At 39.2% G+C, this 25159-nt stretch overlaps 1 long non-coding RNA gene across 1 annotated transcript in view; it reads right to left on the bottom strand.

The window, feature by feature from the left end:
- LOC111547963 overlaps positions 1–25159 on the bottom strand; it is an 81741-nt gene that overhangs the window by 5684 nt on the left and 50898 nt on the right. Inside the window, exon 2 of the long non-coding RNA XR_002733283.3 lies at positions 7116–7161. This is a non-coding gene — a long non-coding RNA (uncharacterized LOC111547963). The remainder of the gene's footprint in view (positions 1–7115; positions 7162–25159) is intronic.

The following is a 25159-nucleotide window of genomic DNA, read 5'->3' as shown; positions in this document are numbered from 1 at the left end:
CTTGGGGAGTTAAAAAAAGGTTCAATAGTTTATTTGCTTAGAGCTGAAATAGGATTAAAAGATGGCCTACTGTGAGCAAGTTGGAAATGTCTGATCTCCCTTGGTTTAATGTAGAGGAAAGGGATCCAAAGGCCTAGGGAGATTAGGATGCTGGAGGTGATTAGTCACTTTAGACCTATTCATTTCAGTTGGGAGGGTCTAGAAGATATACCCTTGATCAATGCATTGCAAAATAGATTTGTGAGGGCAGCACCTGCATCTTTGAAGAGCCCTGTAATTACTCTTCTCCGTATGCCAGATCTAACAGTGAGAACTGCAGTCACTCAACTACAAAACTTAAATACAATGAGAATAATTGGATCCCAAGGTGGCAGAGGCCAAGTGATGTCACTTAACCCTCAAAAGCAAGGTGGGTGTAGCTACTGTAATGGACAGCAGAGGCAAAGCAGCAATCAGAATAGTCTCACTTGTGTAGAGCTCTGGCATTGGCTAATCACGGTGTTCCTAGAAGATAAATTGATAGGAAGCCTACTGCATTCCTACTCAATTTATATAAGCAGAAAATTTCCAGGTGGAATAGACAAAAGACTAATTTGAATTATAAAACAGAGAATCATGACCCCTCAATCAATTTCCAGACTTCAGCCAGTTTACAGGCTCAGAGCCCCCTGAATGAAGGGGAGGACAGGTACCCTTAAGGAAGGACCCCACTACACTACTGACAACTTATGTTAATTTTTCTCCCATCTTTCCTCAAATCGACCTCTGGCCTTTTACCAGGGTAACTGTACTGGGGAAAAACAAATGATCAGACATTTTGGGAACTACTGGACACTGGCTCTGAGCTGAAGGTGATTCCAGTAGACCTAAGACGTCATAGTGGTCCTCCAGTTAAAGTAGAGGCTTAGGGAGGTCACGTAATTAATGGAGTTTTATCTCAGGTCCAACATACAGTGGATCCAGTGGGTCCCTGGACTCATCCTGTGGTCATTTCTCAAGTGCCAGAATGCATAATTGGCATAGACATACTTAGTAGCTGGCAGAACTCCCACATTGGCTCCCTGACTGGTAGGGTGAGGGCTATGATAATGGGAAAGCCCAAATGGAAGCCATTAGAGCTGCCTCTACCTAGAAAAATAGTAAATCAAAAACAATATCACATCCCTGCAGGGATTGCAGAGATTAGTGCCACCATCAAAGGCTTGAAAGATGCAGGGGTGGTGATTCCCACCACATCACAATTCAGCTCTCCTATTTGGCCTGTGCAGAAGATAGATGGATCTTGGAGAATGACAGTGGATTATTGTAAGCGTAATCAAGTGGTGACTCCAACTGCATCTGCTGTACCAGATGTGGTTTCATTACTTGAGCAAATTAGCACATCTCCTGGTACCTGGTGTGCAGCCATTGACTTGGCAGATGCCTTTTTCTCCATTCCTGCCCATAAAGCCCACCAGAAGCAATTCGCCTTCAGCTGGTAAGGCCAGCAATATACCTTTTCTGTCCTACCTTAGGGGTATATCAACTCTCTGCCTTTGTGTCATAATCTTATTTGGAGAGCCCTTGATCACCTTTTGCTTCCACAAGGTATCACACTTGTCCATTACATTGATGACGTTATGCTAATTGGATCCAGTGGACAAGAAGTAACAAAAACACTGGACTTATTGGTGAGACATTTGCATGCCAGAGGATGGGAAAAACATCTAACAAAAATTCAGACAGCTTCTACCTCAGTCAAATTTCTAGGGATCCAGTGGTGTGGGGCCTGTCAAGATATTCCTCCTAAGGTGAAGGATAAGTTGCTGCATTTGGCCCCTCCTACAACCAAGAAAGAGGCACAACGCCTAGGGGGCCTATTTGGATTTTGGAGGCAACACATTCCTCATTTGGGTGTGTTACTCTGGCCCATTTATCCAGTGACCCAAAAGGCTGCCAGTTTTGAGTGGGGCCCGGAACAGGAGAAGGCTCGGCAACAGGTCCAGGCCGCTGTGCAAGCTGCTCTGCCGCTTGGGACATATGACCCAGCAGATCCAATGGTGCTTAAGGTGTCAGTGGCAGATAGGGGTGCTGTTTGGAATCTTTGGAAGGCCCCCATAGATGAATCATAGTGGAGGTTTCCAGAATTTTGAAGTAAGGCCCTGCCATCTTCTGTAGATAACTACTCTCCTTATGAGTGACAGCTCTTGGCCTATTACTGGGTTTTGGTGGAAACTGAACGTTTGATGATGGGTCATCAAGTCATCATGTGACCAGAACTGTCTATCATGAACTGAGTGTTTTATGACCCATTTAGCTACAAAGTAGGTCAGGCACAGCAGCATTACATTATTAAATGGAAGTGGTATATATGTGATTGGGCTTGAGCAGGCCCTGAAAGCACAAGTAAGTTACATGAGAAAGTGGCTCAAATGCTCATGGTCTCCACTCCTGCCACCCTGCCTTCTCTCCCCCAACCTGCACCAATGGCCTCATGGGGAGTTCTCTATGATCAGTTGACAGAGGAAGAGAAGACTAGGGGTTTTTTTAAGAGCAGACACTTGGTTTTGCATGATACACAAGCACCACCTGAAAGTGGACAACTGCAGCACTACAGCCCCTTTCTAGGACATCCCTGAAGGATGGCAGTGAAGGGAAATCTTCCCAGTGAGCAGAACTTCAAGTAGTGCACCTACTTGTACACTTTGCATGGAAGGAGAAATGGCCAGATATGCAATTATATACTGATTCATGGGCTGTAGCCAATGGTCTGGCTAGATGGTCAGGGACTTGGAAGAAGTATGATTGGAAAATTGATGACAAAGAAATTTGAGAAAGAGGCATGTGGATAGACCTCTCTAAGTGATCAAAAACTGTGAAGATACTTGTATCCCATGTGAGTGCTCACACACGGGTAACCTCAGCAGAGGAGGAGTTTAATAATCAAGTAGATAAGATGACTCGTTCTGTGGACACCACTCAGCCTCCTTCCCCAGTCACTCCTGTCATTGCCCAATGGGCCCATAAACAACATGGCCATGGCGGCAGATGTGGAGGTTACACATGGGCTCAGCAACATGGACCTCCACTCACCAAGGCTGCCCTGGCTATGGCCATTGCTGAGTGCCCAATTTGCCAGCAGTAGAGACCAACACTAAGCCCTCAATAAGGCATTATTCCTCGTGGTGAGCAGCCAGATGCCTGGTAACAGGTTGATTATATTGAACCTCTTCCATCATTGAAAGGGCAGAGGTTTGTCCTCACTGGAATAGACACTTACTGTGGATATGGGTTTGCCTATCCTGCATGCAATGATTCTGCCAAGACTACCATCCATGGGCTCATGGAATGCCTTATCCACTGTCATGGTATTGCTTCTGACCAAGGTGTTTGGACGAACGGAGGCAGGATGGTTCACTTCCGGGTTCTTCTTCACCACCAATTCTTCCCGTGTGTGCGAGAATGCAGCTGACGCCCGGGAAGGTGAAGATTAATCAGGCATGCACCAGGTGATGTCAATCCGAGGAGACCAAGATTTACCTGGTGGCACCTGCGGAGCCCCCCTCCCCCAACATGCCCGTGCCCCGCCTATTGCCCTTCCACTCCTAGAAAAGTCACTCCCAGCAGATGCGCCCGGGGCGGGCTTTCTCAGCCCCCACTCTTGTCGGGACTGTATTAGAAACTCCCCCCAACCCAGCTCCGGTCCCTGAAGCTAGATGACCAAAGAATAAATTTGCAGTTTTGCTTTTAGCCTTGCCTACTCGCTGGTTCTTTTGTGCCCACTCTGGTGGTCTTAGAAAAACAAATCACAAGGCACTCGCTTTATGGCTAAAGAACTGCAGCAGTGGGCTCATGCTCATGGAATTCACTGGTCTTACCACATTTCCCATTATCCTGAAGCAGCTGGATTGATAGAATGGTGGAATGTCCTGTTGAAGTCACAATTACAATGCCAACTAGGTGACAATACTTTGCCAGGGCTGGGGCAAAGTTCTCCAAAAGGCCATGTATGCTCTGAATCAGCATTCAATATACGGTACTGTTTCTCCCATAGCCAGGATTCATGGGTCCAGGAATCAAGGGGTGGAAATGGAAGCGGCACCACTTACCATCACCCCTAGTGATACACTAACAAAAATGTTGCTTCCTGTTTCTGTGACATTACGTTCTGCTGACCTAGAGGTCTTAGTTCCAGTGGGAGAAATGTTGCCACCAGGAAACACACTGATTCCATTAAACTAGAAGTTAAGATTGCCACCTGGACACTTTGGACTCTTCCTACATTTAAGTCCACAGGTTAAGAAGGGAATTACAGTGTTGGCTGGGGTGATTGACTCAGACTATCAAGATGAAATCAGCCCACTACTCCACAACTCAGGTAAGGAAGAGTATGCATGGAATACAGGAGATCCCTTAGGGCTTAGTATTGTCATGCTCTGTGATTTAGGTCAATGGGAAACTACAACAGCCCAATCCAGGTAGTTGGCCCAGACTATTCAGAAATGAAGGTTTGGGTCACTCCACCAAGAAAAAAACCATGACCTGTTATGGTGCTTGATGAAGGCAAAGGAAATACGAATGGGTAGTAGAAGAAGGTAAACATCAATAGCCCCGTGACCAGTTGCAGAAATGGAGACTGTAATTGTCATGAGTATTTCTTCCTTCTTTTGTTACAGACATGTGTGTGCACTTGTACTAAGAAAATAACTTCATTTTATTTCTTTTTTCCTTTATCATGTGACATAAGATTTACTTACTTCATATCAGCATTTGAGTGTCATTAACTTTATGTAATAGTATTTGGGTTGGGGATTGGTGCATTTCTGGTTATATGAAGGATAGTTGCATTATGCTAGGCATAATTATGACCTTATTATTGTTTTTATTTGAAGATTATGTATGATCTCAGGAAATGCGTATCAGTTAAAGTTGACAAGGGGTGGACTTGTGATGGTTAATACTGAGTGTCAACTTGATTGGATTGAGGGATGCAAAGGACTGATCCTGGGTGTGTCTATGAGGATGTTGCCAAAGGAGATTAACATTTGAGTCAGCGGGCTGGGAAAGGCAGACCCACCCTTAATCTGGGTGGGCACCATCTAATCAGCTGCTATCACAGCTAGGATAAAAGCAGGCAGAAGAACGTGAAAAGGCTAGATTGGCTTAGCCTCCCAGGCTACATCTTTCTCCCAGGAAGCTGGATGTTTCCTGCCCTTGAACATCAGTCTCCAAGTTCTTCAGCTTGGGGACTCAGACGGGTTTCCTTGCTTCTTAGCTTGCAGATGGCCTACTGTGGGACCTTGAGATTGTGTTAGTTAATACTACTTAAGAACTCCCCTATATACATAAATATCTATCCTATTAGTTCTGTCCCTCTAGAGAACCCTGACTAACCCCCCGTCTCTACTAAAAATACAAAAAACATTAGCCGAGCATGGTGGTGTGTGCCTATAATCCCAGCTACTTGGGAGACTGAGGCTTGCTTGAACCCAGGAGGAGGAGGTTGTAGTGAGCTGAGATCACGCCACTGCATTCCAGCCTGGGTGACAGAGGGAGACTGTCTCAAAAAAAAAAAAAAAAAAAAAAAAAAGTTTTCCTTACTTGAAACAAGTACAGTACTTTTAAAAAAATAATCACATATTTGTTTCAAATCAATTCATCGGCTTTTCCAAATATTGATATAATTATACTCTTTTCTCCAAAATATACAGGCAATCAAAATGCTGGAAAGGACTATCTGGGAATGTTAGAAATTCAATAACATGTAAACTGACCCTTAAGCACTATTTCCAATTGCTGAAACATAAATGTAAATTGCTAGTACTTTCCAATAGAATTTTTACCAAAGATAGAATTGATCTGTATTTGCACTGTCCAGTACAGTAGCCACTACTGGTTATTGAATACTTGAAATGTAGACAGTGCAACTATGTACTAAAATTTTAATTTTATTTAATTTTAGTTCATTTACATTTATATGGCTACATTGTGGCTGTTGGCTACAATATTGGATGGTGCATATCAGTCACCCCAGGATCTTATTAAAATGAAGATTCTAATTCAGTGGGTCTGCATTAGGGCCTCAGAGGCAGCATTCCTACTAAGTACCCACCTGGCGATGACAATGCTGTGGGCGTATGGACTATACTCCCAGTGGCAAGAGCTTCAGTCAAGTGCAGTTAATCACCAATGACACTTTGCCGCTTTGGAACCATGTCACTCCCTTCCTGATTCTCAAAGGTGTTTCTTCTGTTTTCAGGTGAACTTTATCAGAGTATCGATTTTAAGCTTTAGAATATGTTCCTGAAATGCCTTCTTCTGCTGGTTCATGTTTACTTTATTAACCATTATAGACTTCTGGAGTAGTTTGAGGTGGCAGCATATTACACTCTTCTAGGGATCTTTCTCTGCTCATTTAAATCAATCTGGAACTGGGCTTCAGTATTTTTCGGAAGCTTCCCAGGCGATTCTAACACATAGCCCAGTTTGTAAATTTCAAATTAGTGTATGTTTTATAGTCAAGAGCTCAAAACCTTAATAACCAAAGTAATGTTAACACAGAGCATTGTTAATAAATTTATTGACATCCTGAATATTGACCTAGATTGGTCCACATTCCCCACTTTGACTCTTTTGAATCTAATCTGCTGTTTGCTTACACTGTGTGGACTGTTTTAAAATGCACTGGCCCCACCCTCTCAACAGCCCCACCAGTACTCCTACCTCATCACCAAGTGGAAAAAGTACAGAGGGTACCAAGACTTTAATATTAAGAGATTTTAGATCTCTAGCTTATTTTTGCTCTAGGGAAAAAGCACCAAAATCATAAGGTTTTCTATTTAAGCATAGGTTGAGCATCCCTAATCAGAAAATCTGAAATCTGAAATGCTCCAAAATCTGAAACTTTGGAGTACCAACATGACACTCAAAGAAAAATCTCACTGGAGCATTTCAGATTCTGGATTTTCAGGTTAGAGATGCTCAACCAGTTAGTATAATACAAACATTTCAAAAAAAAAAAATCCAAGATCCAAAACACTTCTGGTCTCAAGCAGCTCGGATAAGGGATGCTCAACCTGTACTTTCTGAACAGGTAACTCTGGAGTTTTGCTTTTTGGCAGATGTCATCATCTTACCTAAACCAATGCATTGCCTTCTCTTCATCCTTCACTACACCAGCTCCTAGGTAAACAAAAGATATTATATTTTTTAAAACGGACTCAGTTAACTGCTGAATGCTAAGACTTAAAAGTCTACAGATATATTGGGTTGGTGCAAAGTTAATTGCGGTTTTTGCCATTACTTTTAGAACTCTAACCAGCAAACCTCTCCCCACCTCTTTTCCTCCAGTAGAATAGCACCAGAGACACAAAATTACCTTACCTTTCAGGTATCTTTACCCAAAATGAGCATAAAAATGTGCCACATGGAAATGAAAGCTCTGGTAATACAGCCACATATAAAGGAGAGAGATCATGGCTCCCACTGTGGCCAGGAGCTGCAAAAAAGAAAAAGGAGACAGGAGGAAAAGCATGAGAATCTACTACTTCAGCTATGGTTCAGATATGAAAGAAATGAGTGTACTGTATGAGAAAAGCATTTCAGGATGAATTTCACATGATTTAAAGAGGAAGTATATTCTTCAATGGCCTCTGTTGGGCAAAACATCTTTATTGTCACTAGTCTTTTATTTTAAGACAGTCTTATATTACTTTTTCTAGGTGATACAAGGTAACTGGATTGCATAATTAAGTGAATTGGATGCTAACCAATAGAATCTTGGCAGTTTATAAAAGAAAAACAATTGAGGCAGAAACAAAAGCAGAAGTGAAAAAAAGAATGTATGTGTTTGTTGTTTGGGCGGGGACACGTTGAGGGGCTGAGATTTGGAGCAGAGGAAGATTCCTGTCCTGCTCTGTCGCAGTCTGAAGAAGCCACAATCCTGGCCCATTTTCCCAATATCTCCAGCTGCTTCTAAAGAACTGACAGACCCTCAGACTGCACTTACAGCTTCCTTCCTAAAAAGGCCTTGACAAGCTTGTGGGTCCACAGAAGACGAAGGAAGATGAGATCTCACAGCCCAAACCATAGCCTAAGCTGACAATATGAGGATTCTTCCTGAAAGAACCATGGCCTTAGCAGGAGCTTTGTCATCGTCCTTCTTAGCAGTTTGAGCATGCTATCTACTTCTCTTCAGGAAGCCCTCTTTTCCCATCATGAGAAGCTTGTACCTCAATGGATTGATGCCCAAAACAAGATCACATTGTCCAACCTAATCAGCATGGCCATTAGCATTTCCAGAGACTTGGCAGTCACCCTCTGAGATGTCAACTCATACAGCTATCCATGGCTGACAGGGAAATAAATTCTGTGGGGCAACTATGAAACACAGCAAGACTGCAAACTGCACTAGCACCATGGAAAGCTCAGTAGGCCCTAACCCATCACCTGGGCATGCTTGGTTGGCTTCTAAGGAGGAGCTTGTAATCTGGAAAAAAATACAGTGGGAGCTGACCATTTTCCCTTTCAGGTGTGATGTATTTCTAAAAGAAGAAAGGAATGCTGCGTCTACCCCAAAAACCCAGGTCTCTAGTGCTGGCATGAAGGGTACAGACCTATTATTGACTCCAAGACCAAACTTGAACTTGAAAATTGGTGATTATTGGTGGTTATACATAATCATATATGACAAAGCCTGTATGACAGTCTTCGTGTTTATGTGTATATATATTAAATACTAATAGTATTCTTTGTATATTGTTGAATTTTTTTTGTTTTTTGGTGTATGTTTGGTAGGACTGTTCTAATTTTTTTTCCTCCTCTACAGTAATCTCTGGATTCTGTTTCATGAATACACTACAGCCTTTTAGAATTTTTACCAAAGATAGAATTGATCTGTATTTGCACTGTCCAGTACAGTAGCCACTACTGGTTATTGAATACTTCAAATGTAGACAGTGCAACTATGTACTAAAATTTTAATTTTATTTAATTTTAGTTCATTTACATTTATATGGCCACATTGTGGTTGTTGGCTACAATATTGGATGGTGCATACCAGTCACCCCAGGATCTTATTAAAATGAAGATTCTAATTCAGAAGTAATTCTGTATGTTACAGGCTTTCATAGCAAATGGATACCTGCTTTTAAGACTCCTCAAATCTTTTCTGAAATTATTTAATTTATTCAGTATTTGTTTTGAATGTGTTTAACACTGTTCTGATCACTGTAGATAAAATAGTGAGTCAAACAAGCAAAATGTCCTGCTCTATTATAGCTAATATTATAATGAGGATAGAGAAGTGAGGAAACAGACAACTAGTAAAACACATGAGATATTGCATACAATAAATGCCATAGAAAAGCATAAAGACTAGAAAGACATTAGAGAATATCTGTGTTTCTCTCCCTCACACACACAGCTGGGGGAAGCAAGCTACCATGTTGTAAATAGCCTTATGGATGGGGCCACATGATAAAGAACTGATGTCTCCAGCCAACAATCAGCAGGGCACTGGAGCCTGACAACAGCAAAGTGAGCTTGAAATCAGAACCTCCCTCAGTCAGGCCTTTCAGTGACTACAGCCCCAGCTGATAAATTGATTGCAGCCATACAAGAGAGCCTGGGGCCAGATGCCTGACCCACAGAAACCGTGAGATAATAAATGTATGTTTTAGGCAACTAAGTTTCGAGTACTTTGTTACATAGCAACAAATAATGAACACAGGGCCTGTTGGCCATTTAAAGCACTTTGACTTTTACCCAGAGTAAAACAGAAAGGCACTGAAGGGTTTTAAGAGAGAAGTGATGTGATCTGGCATTTTTTAACAGAATTATTCTGGCCTCTGTGAAAATAGAGTGAAGGGAGGCAAGGGCAGACACCGAAATAACAGTTAGGGAGCTATCGTGAAAATGCAAGCAATACTGAAGATATGATGGGCTCATGATCCATGGTGGGAATGGAGGCAATAGCAAAGCAATTCTGAAAACACTCATATTAGATCTAAGAGCAACTGCTGTTTGGATGTGAGTGTGATAGAGATGGGAGAGCGTATACCTTTACTTTCTTCATTTGGGAGGCTTTCTTCATTTTCAATTTTTTTTGAAATTCTAATTTATTCTTTCAATTGGTGAATATTTATTAAAAGTCTACTATGCTGCTATGTCCCCTCCAAACAGGTTGAAGCTTAACCCTCAATGCAACAGTATTAAGAGATGTGGACTTTGGGAAGTGATTAAGTCATGAAGGTCCTGCCCTTCTAAATGGCATTAGAACCATTATTAAAAAGGGCTCTAGGTTGAAGAGAGTCTTGCCTTTCTACCTTCTGCCATGTGATGACATGGCAACAAAGTGCCATCTTGGAAGCAGGGAACAGGTCTTACCATGCACCAATGCCAGTACCTTGATCTTGGACATTTTAGCCTCCAGAACTGTCGGAAATAAATTTCTGTTGCTTATAAATTGTTCAGTCTATGGTATTTTGTTGTAGCAGCACAAACAGATTAAGACATGTGCCTGTTATATAGTCTGTATGCTTTTAAGACAGTCCAATCTTTAGTTTCAAAGATTATTTTTTCTAACTTTAGTGGGAAGCCATTGGCACACTTTTAGCAGAGAAGAGACATATGATTTATGTTTTAGAAAATCTCTCTAGTTTTATATAGGGAATTAGCCATATGGGAGCAAGTGAAGAAGCAGGGAGACCAATTAGAAGACGACTGCAGTTGGGCGCAGTGGCACATGTTTGTAATCCCAGCTATTCTGGAGTCTAAGGAGGAAAGATGGTGGGAACTCAGAAGTTCAAGTCCAGTCTGGGCAACATAGCAAGACCCTACGTCTTGAAGGAAGGAAGGAAGAAAGGAAGAAAGGGAGGAAGCAAAAAAGGAAAAAAAGAAGGAAGGAAAGAAGGCAGAGAGAAGAAAGGAAAGAGTTGAAGACATTGAAAATGTATTTCTTAATATCTGAGAAGGAATTTTCAACACGTAAATGAAGCAGACTAAGAAGAATCTTGACTGGGCACTGTGGCATGCCTGTATTCCCAGCATTTTGGGAGGCCGAGGCGGGAAGATCACTTGAGGCCAGGAATTTGAGACCAGCCTGAGCAACATAGTGACACCCCATCTACATAAAATAAAAAACATTAGCTGGGCAGGGTGGCACAGGCCTGTAGTCTCAGCTACTAGGCATCTGAGGCAGGAGGATAGCTTGAGCCCAGGAGTTCAAGACTGCAGTGAGCCACACTGCACTCCAGCCTGGGCAACAGAGTAAGACCCTGTCTCTAAAAATAAAAATACATAATAAATAAAAAGAACCCCAAGGTATAGGATTAGAATTAAAAGTATCAGCATCAAGTCAGGTATAAAATACACACACATACATAAACACATACATAAATAAAAATAGTTACAATCATATGCTTGCATGCATACATATGTACATGTATATATACATGTATACATTTCCTAGCTCTTTCTACTGAAAACTCCCAATGTAATGACACCTTGGTAATGATGAACATGAGCTCCCAGATCATTGTTTCATTCTTTTAATAAATGGTATCCTTCATTAAAAGAAATCAAGGGTAGGCTGGGCATGGTGGCTCACGCCAGTAATCTCAGCACTTTGGGAGGCCAAGGCAGGTGGATCACTTCAGGTCAGGAGTTCGAGACCAGTCTAGCCAACATGGTGAAATCCTGTCTCTACTAAAAACACAAAAAGTACCCGGGTGTGGTAGCACATGCCTGTAACCCCAGCTACTCAGGAGGCTGAGGCAGGAGAATCACTTGAACCCAAGAGGCAGAGGTTGCAGTGAATGGAGATCGTGCCACTGCACTCCAGCCTGGGTGACAGAGCAAGACTCTATCTCAAAAATAAATAAATAAATACATAAATACATAAATAAATAAATAAATAAATAGTTCTTTAAGAAATAGCTAACCCCAGGGGACCCAGATCATTGTTTCATTCCTTTAATAAATATTATCCTTTATTAAAATAAATCAAGGGTCCTTTAAGAAATGGCTAGTTCATTTAATGGAATGAAAAAAGGTAACTGGAGCATTTTGTTATCTCTAAAAAACATATACAATGAGCGATGGAGATATGTCAAAAGGATACAGAAGCCTACTTAACAGGGCTAAAACTGGTCAAATGTGGGATGATATCCATATCACGATAAATAATATTATCAAATGAAAACTCAGTAACTAAAACTGGAATCCATGAATCCATACTAACATAAATAATAAAGAAATGTGAGAAGAGAAATTTATTTGTTATAGTAGAATGCCAACTAATAATTGTAGAAAGAAGCAAATAAGGAAGCAGCATAATAACCCTCATTATGATGGTTGACTCAGGTGGAAATTGTCAATGAACACTAATACTGATGTGGGAAACTTGATGAGAAACAGGATATTAGTGTAAAATCTTAGACGTCTTGCCTTCAAATGTTCATTGGTCTTAGAGAAAAATTGAGCCTTTAGAAATCTAGTAAATACTAACATAAATATGTGCCCAAGATCAAGCAGCAGAACAGATCAACATTGTGTGGTGCCTGCTGACATGAGGCACCAGGAAGAGCACAGCATCATTTCTGTGATATTCCTGCCACAAATGCATGACTTGTGTCTGGTCATGAGGAAACATCAGACAGACCCGTGTTTAGGGTTGTCCCATAGAATAAAAGGAATCCTTTCTTTAAAACCCAGGGACTTGAGAGAGAGTGAAACACTAAAATGTTCCAAATTGAAAGAATCTAAAGAGGCATGGCCACTAAATGTAATGCAATTTCCTGGATAGGATACTGGACCAAAAAGAGGAAGAAAACATTGTTGGGACAGTTGGCAAAATATGATCAAAGTTTGTGGATTCAATGGTGGTGTTCTATCAATGTCGATTTTCTTATTGGTAGCCAAGTATATTGCTACTATTATAGCAGAGTGTCCCAGTTTAGGGCATGTATATACTGAAGTATTTAGGGAGTAGAGGGACATCAGATAGGGGGAGAGAGAGAGAATCAATAAATATATATACATAGTAAAACGTTAAGTAATCATCCAAATAAAAAGGATTGCTTTGTTCAGGCCAGGCAAGGTGACTCACACCTGGAATCCCAGCACTATGGGAAGCTAAGCTAGGAATATTGCTGGAGGCCAGAAGTTTGAGAGCAACCTTAGCAACAAAGTAAGACTCCATCTCTATAAAACATTAAAAATTTGGCTGGGCATGATGGCACCAATTACTTGAGAGGATGAGAGAGGAGGATAGCTTGAGCTCAGGAGGTCAAGGTTTCAGGGACCCATGATCACTCCGTTTCACTTCAGCCTGGGTGACAGAGCAAGACCCTGTCTGGAAATAAAAAATAATTTTGTTCTATTCTGGCAACATTTCTATAGGTTTGAAACTAGTTTAATTTTTTACTTTAAAAAGCAAATTGCAGTTCTTTAAATACATATATATATACTTATATATATATATATTATTGGTTTATAAAATCCACCTGCTAATTTCTTCTGTTCCTAAAGTTATAATTCATCTTGGCATATTATATATATATATATATAGAGAGAGAGAGAGAGAGAGAGAGACAGAGAGAGAGAGACCAATCGATAAAGAACAGCTAGGCAATATTTCACAATCGGCATACCCAAATGGCAATACTGATAAAGAAATAAACATTGCATAGTTTTGTCACTGTCGTCTATAATTTTATACCATCACCTCAAAGTGGTGGGTCTGAACCTTTCTCCAAAATAAAGTTATGGCCATTTTTCATTATTTTTTCTAATTTTAAAAAGCCTCAAAAAAAGTGGAAATAAGATATTTTTTAAAGCCTCTATTTTTTTCCTTATAAACAATAAAGGTTACTTTTTTATATTTTCCCATCATTGTTTGACCCTTTGGCGTCTTTACACATGATCTTTTATCTAGGTTCATTGGCCGACGTCTTGTGAAAATATCAATCTTTTAAGAAATTGCTTTATCTTCTTTCTCTTTTTGATTGTTTACTTCTTAAAATAACTTATATAGCTTGTGGTATAGGAGGTAGATACTAAACAAACAATAAAATATGCAAGTAAAATTACAACTGAGATAAGTGCTAGGATCAAACCATAGGGAGGTTCATGTCTTCATATCTTTGTATCAAAGAGCAAGGGTTAGCTTTCGGTAAGGTGAGGCTGAAGAGGGAGATAGAGGACAAATTATGAAAAGACTTGACTAAATGCCATGCTAAAGATTTTGATCTTCATATTCAGAGCAAATGGAAGTCTCTGGAAGGTTAATGTATGAAGGATAGAGAGGAAAGAAAAACATAATAATTTTGAGTTTCAAAACTATTCTGACCACAGTATAGAGTTGCAGTCTCTAATGTGGAGTATACAAGATGTTCCACTGGACAAGGAAAAAATGTTCGAACTTCTACAAACATATATTAAAAACTTAAGCTTCATTAATATTTATCCTAGGGATTCACTTAGTCAGTATGACAGGTGTCATGACTCATTTAGGGCAGGTGAGGTAATATTAGGAAAGATGAGCATTCCACAGTGTTGACTTTCACATATTGGCTGTGCCTCTGTTTATGTATGCCAGGTTAAGTAGATTTATGGATATATTGCTAGTTTAACTGAAATAATCTTCATAAAATAGACATACTCTTAAAAAGACTGCTGTAAAAAAAAAAAAAAAAAAAAAAAAAAAACCATGTGATGAAGTAATATTAACATTGTAAGGCGTGGCAATCAATAAACTTCCCTGGGTTTCTGATTTGCATGACTCCAGTCACCAGAATAAGAGAACTAGGTCTAGGCATATTACATTAAAGACAGTGCAGGGGCCCATGACTTTGATTTGGATCATATGGGGCTCAGAGAAAAACTGTAAAGCAGCCTGTTGGGTGTGAGTGTCTGGAATTTACAGATGTCTATACCAAACATTGAGTTGTCTAAGTAAAGGTGGTAATTTAGGATGTTAGGCTTTAATGAAATCTTAACTTTAAATATCAAAATTTCAATTTTTGAAAGCCTCAAATCTCTCTTGATCTGTCTTTCTTTATTGTCTATAATTAGAATTCTATATTTACTTTGATATTTTTAAAGTTTTTCTAAAGTTAAGGGCAAATGTTTTCAATCTTAGAAGTTTTTTTTAACTTTTTAAAAATAAGTAAATGTATTAATGCCATTTTATATGGGTGTTGTTTAAAAGAGGCATTGAAATCAGCTCTTTCACTTTTTAAAGTATGAAACTTTCAAACATACAGAAAATGAATTAGATAGCTATGGACCCACCAGCCACATTTAACAGGTTTGTATTTTGACATATTTGCTTCAGATTTTTTCTTAAAGAAATAAAGCATTACAGAAATAGAAACATATCTACCCTCATCTCTTCCCTCCTGTCTTCCCAGGGGTAACTACTAAACCTGTATTAGAGGTTTGACATTCTAATGCATGTTTTTAAGGAAGAATGGGCTTAAGTTTTAGCTATATCAATATGGATAAATCTTTAAAATAAATGTTACGGTTAAAAAATGAAGTTGAATGATATTTTAGTAGTTCACGTGTTTAAATAAGAATAATAGTTAACCACAATAGCACTACCAAGGTTAACCAAAACATCACATTTCTTTATTCTTGGTTGGAATTTGTCAACCAGTATTGTATACGTATGTATCAACAATGAACAGAAGCCAGAGATTGTTTTTAAATTTGTAGTTTGCTTGGTAGAAGTCTATTAAAACATAAAATTCATTAACAGTAAAATTTGTAAAGGATGCAAAGAGGTAGGTGTGGTGGCTCACACCTGTAATTCCAGCACTTTGAGAGGCTGAGTCAGCAGGATCACTTGAGCCCAGAAGTTGGAGACTAGTCTGGGCAACATAGCAAGATCCTATCTCTACAAAAAAATATTAAAATTATCTGGTAATGGTGCATGCCTGTAGTTCTAGCTACTCAGGAGGCTGAGGTAGGAGGACCACTTGAGTCTAGAAGGTTGAGGCTGCAGTGAGCCATGGTCATGCGACTGCACTCCACCCTAGGTGACAAGAGCAAGACTCTGTATTAAAAAAAAAAAAAATCATATGCGATCCTAAGTGAAGTGATGAAAACACTGGGACAATTTCTGGTTTAGAACATATGCCTGGCTACACAAAATTTGAGTCCCTGATCATGGTCAGTTAAATCTCTAAACTTGAGGACATAATTTGCGCTAAACTCTGGTTACAGAGATACACATATGACCTAAACCTTGCTTTCTAGCATTTCAAAGTTGTAGAGCAGAGATATAAACAAGTTGTGAAACAGCATGATAAGTATTTTTTTGGTACAAGTGCGGAATGTATAAAGTTCCAAGGGAGTGGGGGTAGTATCTACCTGATTCTGCGTTGTGGATTCTTTCAGGTTTTGCCACCAATACAACGAACATTTTTGGTCTAGAGAGCAGTTAACACATAATATTGCAATGCTCTTTTTCAACTGGTTTTTGAGGCACAGAGAAAAGCTCTGTCTTGAACATAGAGCACTGCTGTCCTTCTAAGTAGATCTTCAGGCCGGATGCGGTGGCTCACACCTGTAATCCCAGCACTTTGGGAGGCTGAGGCAGGTGGATCACCTAAGGTCAGGAGTTCGAGACCAGCCTAACCAACATGGTGAAACCCCATCTCTACTAAAAATTTAAAAATTAGCCAAGAATGGTGGTGAGCACCTGTAATCCTAGCTACCTGGGAGGCTGAGGCAGGAGAATCACTTGAACTCAGGAGGCGGAGGTTGCAGTAAGCCAAGATCATACTACTGCACTCCAGCCTGGGCAACAAGAGCAAAACTCCCTCTCAAAAGAAGAAAAAAAACAAAGTAGAGCTTTGACATAAGTAACTCCAGTTTCACGTCATAAATCAGCAAATAGATGAGCGCTCAGGTTTTGTGTATGGGAAGAAAATAATTTTTATATAAAAATGAAACAAATTATGAATGACCACTAAGGTCTCTTGTTCTTTATGTCTAAGATATATTTTATTTTACTTAATTATACATCAATTTTGTTCTCAATTATTAGTCTCAAATTACAAACTTCGATATACACAGTTCATTATATGTCAAATTAAACATCTGAAAACCTTAGTTCTCAATCACAGAAGCCCCTATTTGGGTATATCAGGGCACCAGAGAGTCTGGTGAACGTTTTGACTGAGTTCCAAACATTACAATTACATTAGCAAAGTGCTTACCCCTTGTCTCCTCTGTATCCCAATGCCTTGACCTATATCCCATTCCTAAAGGCCTCATTCTAAATTCACTCTTATTGTCACCTAGGAAGCGGTAGGCCAAATGAAAGAGAAGGATAGAGGAGATGGGAAAAGAGAGTTGGCTAAGGGAGGAAATGAAGGAAGAAAGAAGAGAAGAAGAAAAGGAAAAGGATTTGAGTTAGAATGCCAACTCTGTCCTTATTTGTTTTTTTAATTAAAAAACATTTTGATATGTAATATTTGTACATATTTATAGGACTCATGTGATTTGTAAAAAAAATGTTAAGGGTACAAGTGATATTTTGAAACATGCATACAATGTGTATTGTTATTTAATCTCTGGGGGTCAGTTTTCTCATCTGTAAAATGGGGGTAAAAATACTTCCCCATTCAGGTTTGTAAGAGTGAATAGACTATAAATAAATTATTTAGTTGAGCGCCTCACCACATTGTAGGCCCTTCAAAATAACTATTATTTATTGAGATTTTAATCTTTAAGCAGCCCAGAAGCATTAGTAGGCAAAAAAATAATAATAATAATAAAAATAAGGAAAGTCTTTGGATGAAAGAAATTCATACTTAAAGATGGAATTGTTAATATGTGTCATACAGCAAATGGACTTGAATTCCTCTGCTTCTACCATTTACTGGTTGTGTGACTTTGGGCAGGTTGCTTAACCTCTGAGCTTCCTCTACCTCATTCTTCAAATGGGAATGATAATGTTAACAAGTTTATAGTATAAGATTTGAAAATTAAATGAGATAGTGTGCACAAAGCACGCAGCACAGGGCCTGCCACACAGTGAGGGCTCACATTAACTGCTCCACTTTGCAGTCTGGGCACACCACTCTGCACCTCAGAAACTCCAAAAATCTGTTCAACACCGAGTTTGCTTTTCACAATTTTTTTTTTTTTTTGAGACAGAGTCCTGCTCTGTCACCCAGGCTGGAGTGCAGTGGGTGCAATCTCGGCTCACTGCAACCTCTGCCTCCCAGGTTCAAGCAATTCTCCTGCCTCAGCCTCCTGAGTTGCTGGGATCATAGGCACGTGCCATCATGACCGGCTAATTTTTTTTTTTTTTTGTATTTGTAGTACAGACAGGGTTTCACTGTGTTAGCCAGGATGGTCTTGATCTCCTGACCTCGTGATCTACCTGCCTCAGCCTCACAAAGTGCTGGGAGTACAGGCGTAAGCCCCCGTACCTTTTGTAATCTTGAACAAATTGCTGTGTTCCTGGGCCTCTCTTTTCTTATCTAAACATTTTTAGAAAAAAGTGGAAAAGTAAGATAGATGACCCATAAAGCCACTACAGGGATTAAGAAAATATATGCAAAATCACACATATCATAAAGCCTTTTACAAATGTATGGTGGCATTCGATCATGCCAAGTATTCATTTCTTGAACCCTCTCGTCTCTTAATATATGTGAGATATTCTTCTCTTTCTAGCCCTTAAATCTCCATATTCCCTTAGGTTTCTTCATCAAACTTTCTCTGACCTTGTTGAGTTGACACACTTTCCTCCTGTGCTCTCAATTCACATGGCTCCAGACAGTACCATATGTGAATGACACCCAAGAATCTATTTCCAGGGCTTCTGTCCCTTCTGAGCTCCTGATTCAAATCCCCACTTGCACATCCCTCGTAAAATTAAACTTTTCCAAAATTAAATTCACTATCTTCTGCCTTAGAACTCACCCCTTTTTCACTCCCTCTAATTCAATGAAACCCAAGTCCTATCTAATTAAACTTCTAGTGTTTCAAAATTCACTTTCCTCCTTCTTGTCACAGACCCGATTCAGATCACCACCATCTCACCTGAATTATTCTTTGGTGTTTTAGTTCATCTCCAGGACTGTCCTGAGCCCTCCAATCCCTTCTATAGACCACAGCCATGTGAATGAACTGTCCCCAAGCCAGGGTTAGATAAGCTTCCTTTTCTTCAGTAACAACATGTGTACTCACCCCCATTGCAGTAGCAATGATACTCTCACCTATCCACATACACATACATCCACATGTGTAAGTTCCACAAAGGAAAAGACATTTTGGTTATTTTCATTTATTTTTGTGTAACAACTGCCCAGCTAACTGCTTCATACACTGTAGTTCTTTCAATGTTTGAATGAATAAAGGGAATGAGTTTGAGTGGAGCAGAACTTGAACTCAATTTACTGAATTTACTGATTATCTCTAGTTTGTCCTAGCTTCAACTTATCAGGAAAAGCCAGTGTAGGACACTCAAATATTTATTGAGGAATATAAAAACATAAGATACATTGATAATTGACAAAACTGAAATAGCTGAAACATATTTTTTAAAAACACTAAAAATAACCAGAAATAACAATTTTGAATTTGCCTTTGCACTGCCACAATGGCTTTTACTGATCAAGTTAACAATTAGGTTCACAAGCCACATGAGAGACCGAGAACAGGACAACAAAAAGGTCAAACAGAATTATGGCATTTTTTTCCAGGATATCTGACTTCCAAATAATGAGAGTCTCATAAAGAAATCAGAAAAAATAAAGAAGAAGAAGAAGGTATTCAACTAATGATTCAAGAGTATTTTCCAGAACTAAAAAACACGAGTTTCCAAACTGAAAGATGTCACCGTGATACAAGGTGTCTAGCACATTGGGAAGAAAAACAGTCCTATAAATGCATATGACTGAGAAACTTCAGAACATCACATATAGAAAAGAAGATGCTAAAAGCTCCTGGAGAGGTGGAGAGGAGAAAGCAGTTCACATACCAACAAGCATGAATCTGAAGGCACCAGATGTCTCAGTACCAAAACTGGTACCTACAACATAGTAGAACAATCCCTTCAAATTTTAAGAATGAAGTATTGCAAACCTAGAATTCTACACCCAGTCTAACTATAAATTAAGTGCGATGGTAGAATCAGGACATTTTCAGATGGGCAAGGTCTCAAAGTTCACCTCTCAGGCAGTCTCTCAGGAAGCTACTGGAAAATATGCCCCACCCAAAACAGGAGAGTAAGTCAATAAAGAGGAAGTCTTGGGATCCAGGAACAAGGATCTCAGACAGAAGGAAGGTGAAGGAAATGTCCCAGATGATGTGACAGGAAATCCCAGGAAGACAGCTGAGGGGCAGATGGGGAAGACAAGTAGCTCAGATAGGAGCATCAGGGTGGAAAGTGTATCTTCAAGACAACAGGGAAACTGAGATTTCCTGAAGCATTAGACTGTATTAAGAGGAAGTCAACACTTTGTGAAGCAACACAGGATGACCCTGGTAGCCATGAGCACACAGAAAACAAAGCAAAATTTTTTAAAAAGGTACAATTATAAGTACCCAGAAGACAAAGTTGTAAAAGAAAATAATGACAATCCCGATATACTACATTCATCAGTTATGAATGATATCTAATTGGTCATAATGAAAACTGAACATTGGCTTAGCCAAATAAAGCTGTAGCTATACTGAGAAGAGAAGTAGAAGATAACTGTGATTGAGGGGGTAGGAGGGCAGGGGTTAGAAATAACAAATAAACCATAGGATAATAAAAAATTGAAAAAATAGCATTAAATGAGTGTTCTCAGATGTACAGCAGTAGACGCCAGGAAAAAGAGCTGAGAGAATTAAAAATGGTTTTCTCTGAGGAGCAATAATGAGGGGAAGGAACAGAAGAATGATGTTTTTAAATTATTAGCCTTGTGACTTTTTAAGCTATGTATGTACATAGCTTTGAAAATAAAAATTTACTTTAAAGAGTAGAAAAATTGCTTTATATTCAAAAATTCAAATATAATGTATAAACAATGACAAATAACATCTCAGATGGTTGGCCTAGGAAAACAAGTATTGAACATGTTTACATCTATGTGATTTCCTGCCGGCACATACTAAAGGTAATAATTCACAGCTAGCAATACTATTAGCACACTTTCCGAGATGTGACATTTCCACCTTCAGTACTATCATTGTATACTATAACTATTTGTTCTGCCAAAATTAAAAGGAGCTTTCAGCTGCAGAGTCCTATTTGGCACCTAGTAATCCACCTCTTGATCTGATACCTGAAAAAAATTTCGATGTAAGCAGGGAATGAAAATTCATTGCCATCATGGTATGTTTGTCACAACTGTTTCAATTTACTCCCACACTTATAGCAATGAGAACTAACATAGCACTAGCATTTAGTTAACTGCTGTAAATGCCAAAACAAAACAAAACAAAATTTTGACACTGTAAGAGCCATAAATATTTTCATGAGGTCTTTCTGCTGTACTGTAAATAGTTGCAAATTATAGATGTTTTGGAGAGATCATCAGTTTTAAAGCTCTTAGAACTCAAAAGACCTACTGCTGTTATTAATAATTGATATTTCACATGACTAGTTAAATAGCCGTATAAATTTATCAGCATTGCACAGGAGGGAGATGTGTGTCTTCTCCTTTTTTAATCAGTGTGTTTTCAGGTGGCCAGTGATAATTCACCCAAAGCAGATAGGAAACCTTGGATATAACAACAAAAACCAAAGAGCAATCTGTTTCCTTTCACAATTCAGGGCTACCCATATTATTCAACCTATAAAAGGAAATCACACCCATTTTACATTTTTATTTGCATGCAGCTATAATTACCAGGCAATGAACTAATGAAATAGGGCCTATTAAGAAAGGACAGCTTCCAAGAAATCAGCTATTTATCTTGTTGCTAGACAAAAGAACTCTCTTCTAAGGAGGAATCCTGAACCATTAATGATATATCCAGTAAGTTCTCAGTTTTCTGGACTGATAAATGGAAGTTGTTTTCAGATCTGAACCAAAGACTAGAATTCCATTGTGTTGTTTTTAAGTCAATGGAAATCTAAACCTCTTAAGTTTCAACTGAGGGACTAAAGGGGATTAAAATCTTTCATGTTGTATCTCTGAAAAAATATTCAAGATATTGCTAATAGTGGTTGCCTCTAGGAGGAGGATTGGGTGGGTGAAGGTTAGGATAGAGGGATTTCTGATTACTACCTAACTTTTCAATTTTGTACCACATGCATATATTACTATAATTTTTTTTTTTTTTTTTTTTTTTTTAACAAACGCTATATAGGGCCAGGCATGGTGGTTCATGCCTATAATTCCAGTACTTCGGAAGGCTAAGGCAGAAGGATCTCTTGAGCACAGGAGTTTGAGACCAGCCTAAGTAACAAAGCAAGACCTCATCTCTACAAAAACTAGAGAAAATTAGCTGGGTGTAGTGGCATGCATGTATAGTCCCAGCTACTTGGGAGGTTGAGGAGGGAGGATTGCTTGAGCCCAGGAAGTCAAGGATGCAGTGAGCCGTGATCGTGTCACTGTACTCCAGCCTGGGCAACAGAGTGAGAGCTTGTCTCAAAAAAAAAAAAAAAAAAAAAAGCTATATGTGAAGATTTATCTATAGTCTTACCATCTTCATATACTTACTCTCACTCAGACATCACTGTTGTCTGTTAGCACAACAATTACAGTAGTTTAGTAGTTTCTGTTCAAGAATATTCTGTAGAAACTGAGGTTCTACATTTATATATTCCCTGGCTTTTTATTGCTGTTGTTTTTATGAGCTTTTCTCTAACTTCGTGAGTGTGAGTGTGTGTGTGTGTGTGAGTGTGTGTGTGTATACAGCTGGGAGCTGAATGTTTATGCTCCTTAAAAATCCTTCTAGTTTTATTTATTTGAGAGACACCAAGGAAAGGCAATGCCCATTAGCCGTCAAGTAAGAGAAAAGGAATGCAGATAGAGTAGTAGTGTACTTAAATGGAGCTGTGGAGAATAATATAAATCAAAACTGTCATTCTTGAGAGCCTAAAGTTGTACTTCTAGCTGCCAAAGATGTCTAAAATAAGAATTAATCTGCACATTTGTATCTATTGATAAATACATTGTTTTTATTTGGCCATCACAAAATTGCTAGCATTCCCTTCTTTCACCACTTCTGTAACTCCTACAGCTTTTATTTACCTGTATTTAAATAATCCACTCTCTAATATCGTAGGGTAAGAGTATGTTAAAACATGAGTGAGCTGTTTGAGAACTCTACTAACACTATAACATGATTTTTATTCCTTTTATTCAGCATTTCAATTTTTAAAATGCTTTTTATTTTCAATATCAAACTTAAGCTAATTTTTAAAAAGAAACATTAACTGAAATTGATAATAATCCTTCAATTTTTCAGCCAAATTTATAAAAATCAGACTATGTTTATGTGATTTCTAGCAACGGGCTAAAAAACTGGAAAATGTAAAGCTAGCTATCTGGTGTCAAGTAATTATTTTTACTGAATTTTGATGAGTTATTTACCTCTTGGGTTAATGTGTATTTTAAAATATATTAACTGGTTAATTCAGGAAGTCCAAATTTGTGTGTATATATAAAATTGGGAGAGTTGTTTTGTAGAGGCAGAGATTCTCAGTATTGCCCATGCTGGTCTCAAACTTCTGGCCTCAAGCAATCCTCTCACCTCAGCCTCCCAAACGTACCGGGGTTACAGAGGTTAAGAGCTTTGTGGGGTTTTTAACATGTGTGATAACCTTGAATAAATTGATCTTCAGTACATTTTCCAGGAAAGCTAAAGTACTTCATCTATAAACACTTAAATCTAGAGCAGGGGTCCCAACCCCTGGGCCATGGACTGGTACCAGTCTATGGCCTGCTAGGAACCCTGCTGTGCAGCAGGAGGTGATCAGCAGGAGGTGATCAGCAGGGCTACGGAGCATTACTACTGCCCAAGCTCCACCTCCTGTTAGATCAGCGGCAGCATTATATTCTCATAGGAGTGCGAATTCTATTGTGAACTGTGCATGCGAGGGGTCTAGGTTCACACTCTTTATGAGAATCTAATGCCTGATGATCTGTTACTGTCTCCCATCACCCCCAGATGGGACCCTCTAGTTGCAGGAAAACAAGCTCAGGGCTTCCACCAATTTTACATTATGGTGAGTTGTATAATTATTTCATTATATATTACAATGTAATAGTAATGGAAATAAAGTGCACAATAAATGTAATGTGCTTAATCATCAGTCAGTGGAAAAACTGTCCTCCATGAAACCAGTCCCTGGTGCCAAAAAAGATTGGGGACCACAGATCTAGAACTTTACGGAAAAACACAATGTGGTTGCTGTTTTTATGTAACTATGACTTCCAAGTAGTAGCATTCCTCGCTCTTGCCCAATTCTGTCTTGTGTCTTGGAATTGAACACTCACCTCCCATTTATTCCATGAATTCGAAGTGTGTGTCTTATACTTCTGGGGTAGATTTGTTCCAAGGGTGTGTATATCAGTTGTCTGGGTTCTCCCTTGCCGTTTTTGAGGCATCAAGAACAGCATCATCTTTTTCTTCCCCTGCTGGCTTCTCTGTTCTGTCTTCCACAGTAGCAGAGGACTTTTGTTTGTTATGTCTGGCTTAGTAGGGACTCTCCAGGGGTCCCTTAGTCTTCCCTTCCACTTCCCTCAATTCCTATTCCCTTTCATCCTCCCTCCAGGTCCAGAAGCTGGTTTTCCTCTTCTGATTTATGCCTGAGGCAAAGCAGCTGTCTTTTAAAGATAAGAACCAGAAAATAGAGATATCAAACAGATGTAAAGAATAATATAGGAAAAACAAGAAGTCCCTTTCCCTAAAAATAGCTTTGTCATTAGCTCTTTTTTATGCTGAACATCCAGATGTATTTCCCATTGTCCCTTTGCTTGAACAAACCAAGTCAGTCAAACTACCTCATCTGATGAGAAAGAAAACAGTGAAAAGGAAATCCTCTAGGCCAGACTGATTTAACCAAAGTAATATAACATGAAAAGTGGCTAACTTGAATCTTCTTTTTTGGTAAATGTTAAAATTATAGCATAACCACAAAGGAAGAGTTTGGGGACACAAAAAAAGAATAGGATAAAAAGACTTACTGGAAGAAAATGAACTGTGAATACCTAGT

This window comes from Piliocolobus tephrosceles, chromosome 3, assembly GCF_002776525.5.
Source record: "Piliocolobus tephrosceles isolate RC106 chromosome 3, ASM277652v3, whole genome shotgun sequence".
Taxonomy (NCBI): domain Eukaryota; kingdom Metazoa; phylum Chordata; class Mammalia; order Primates; family Cercopithecidae; genus Piliocolobus; species Piliocolobus tephrosceles.
The sequence above is the reverse complement of the archived record's forward strand: the minus strand, read 5'-3'. Positions and strand labels throughout refer to the sequence as shown.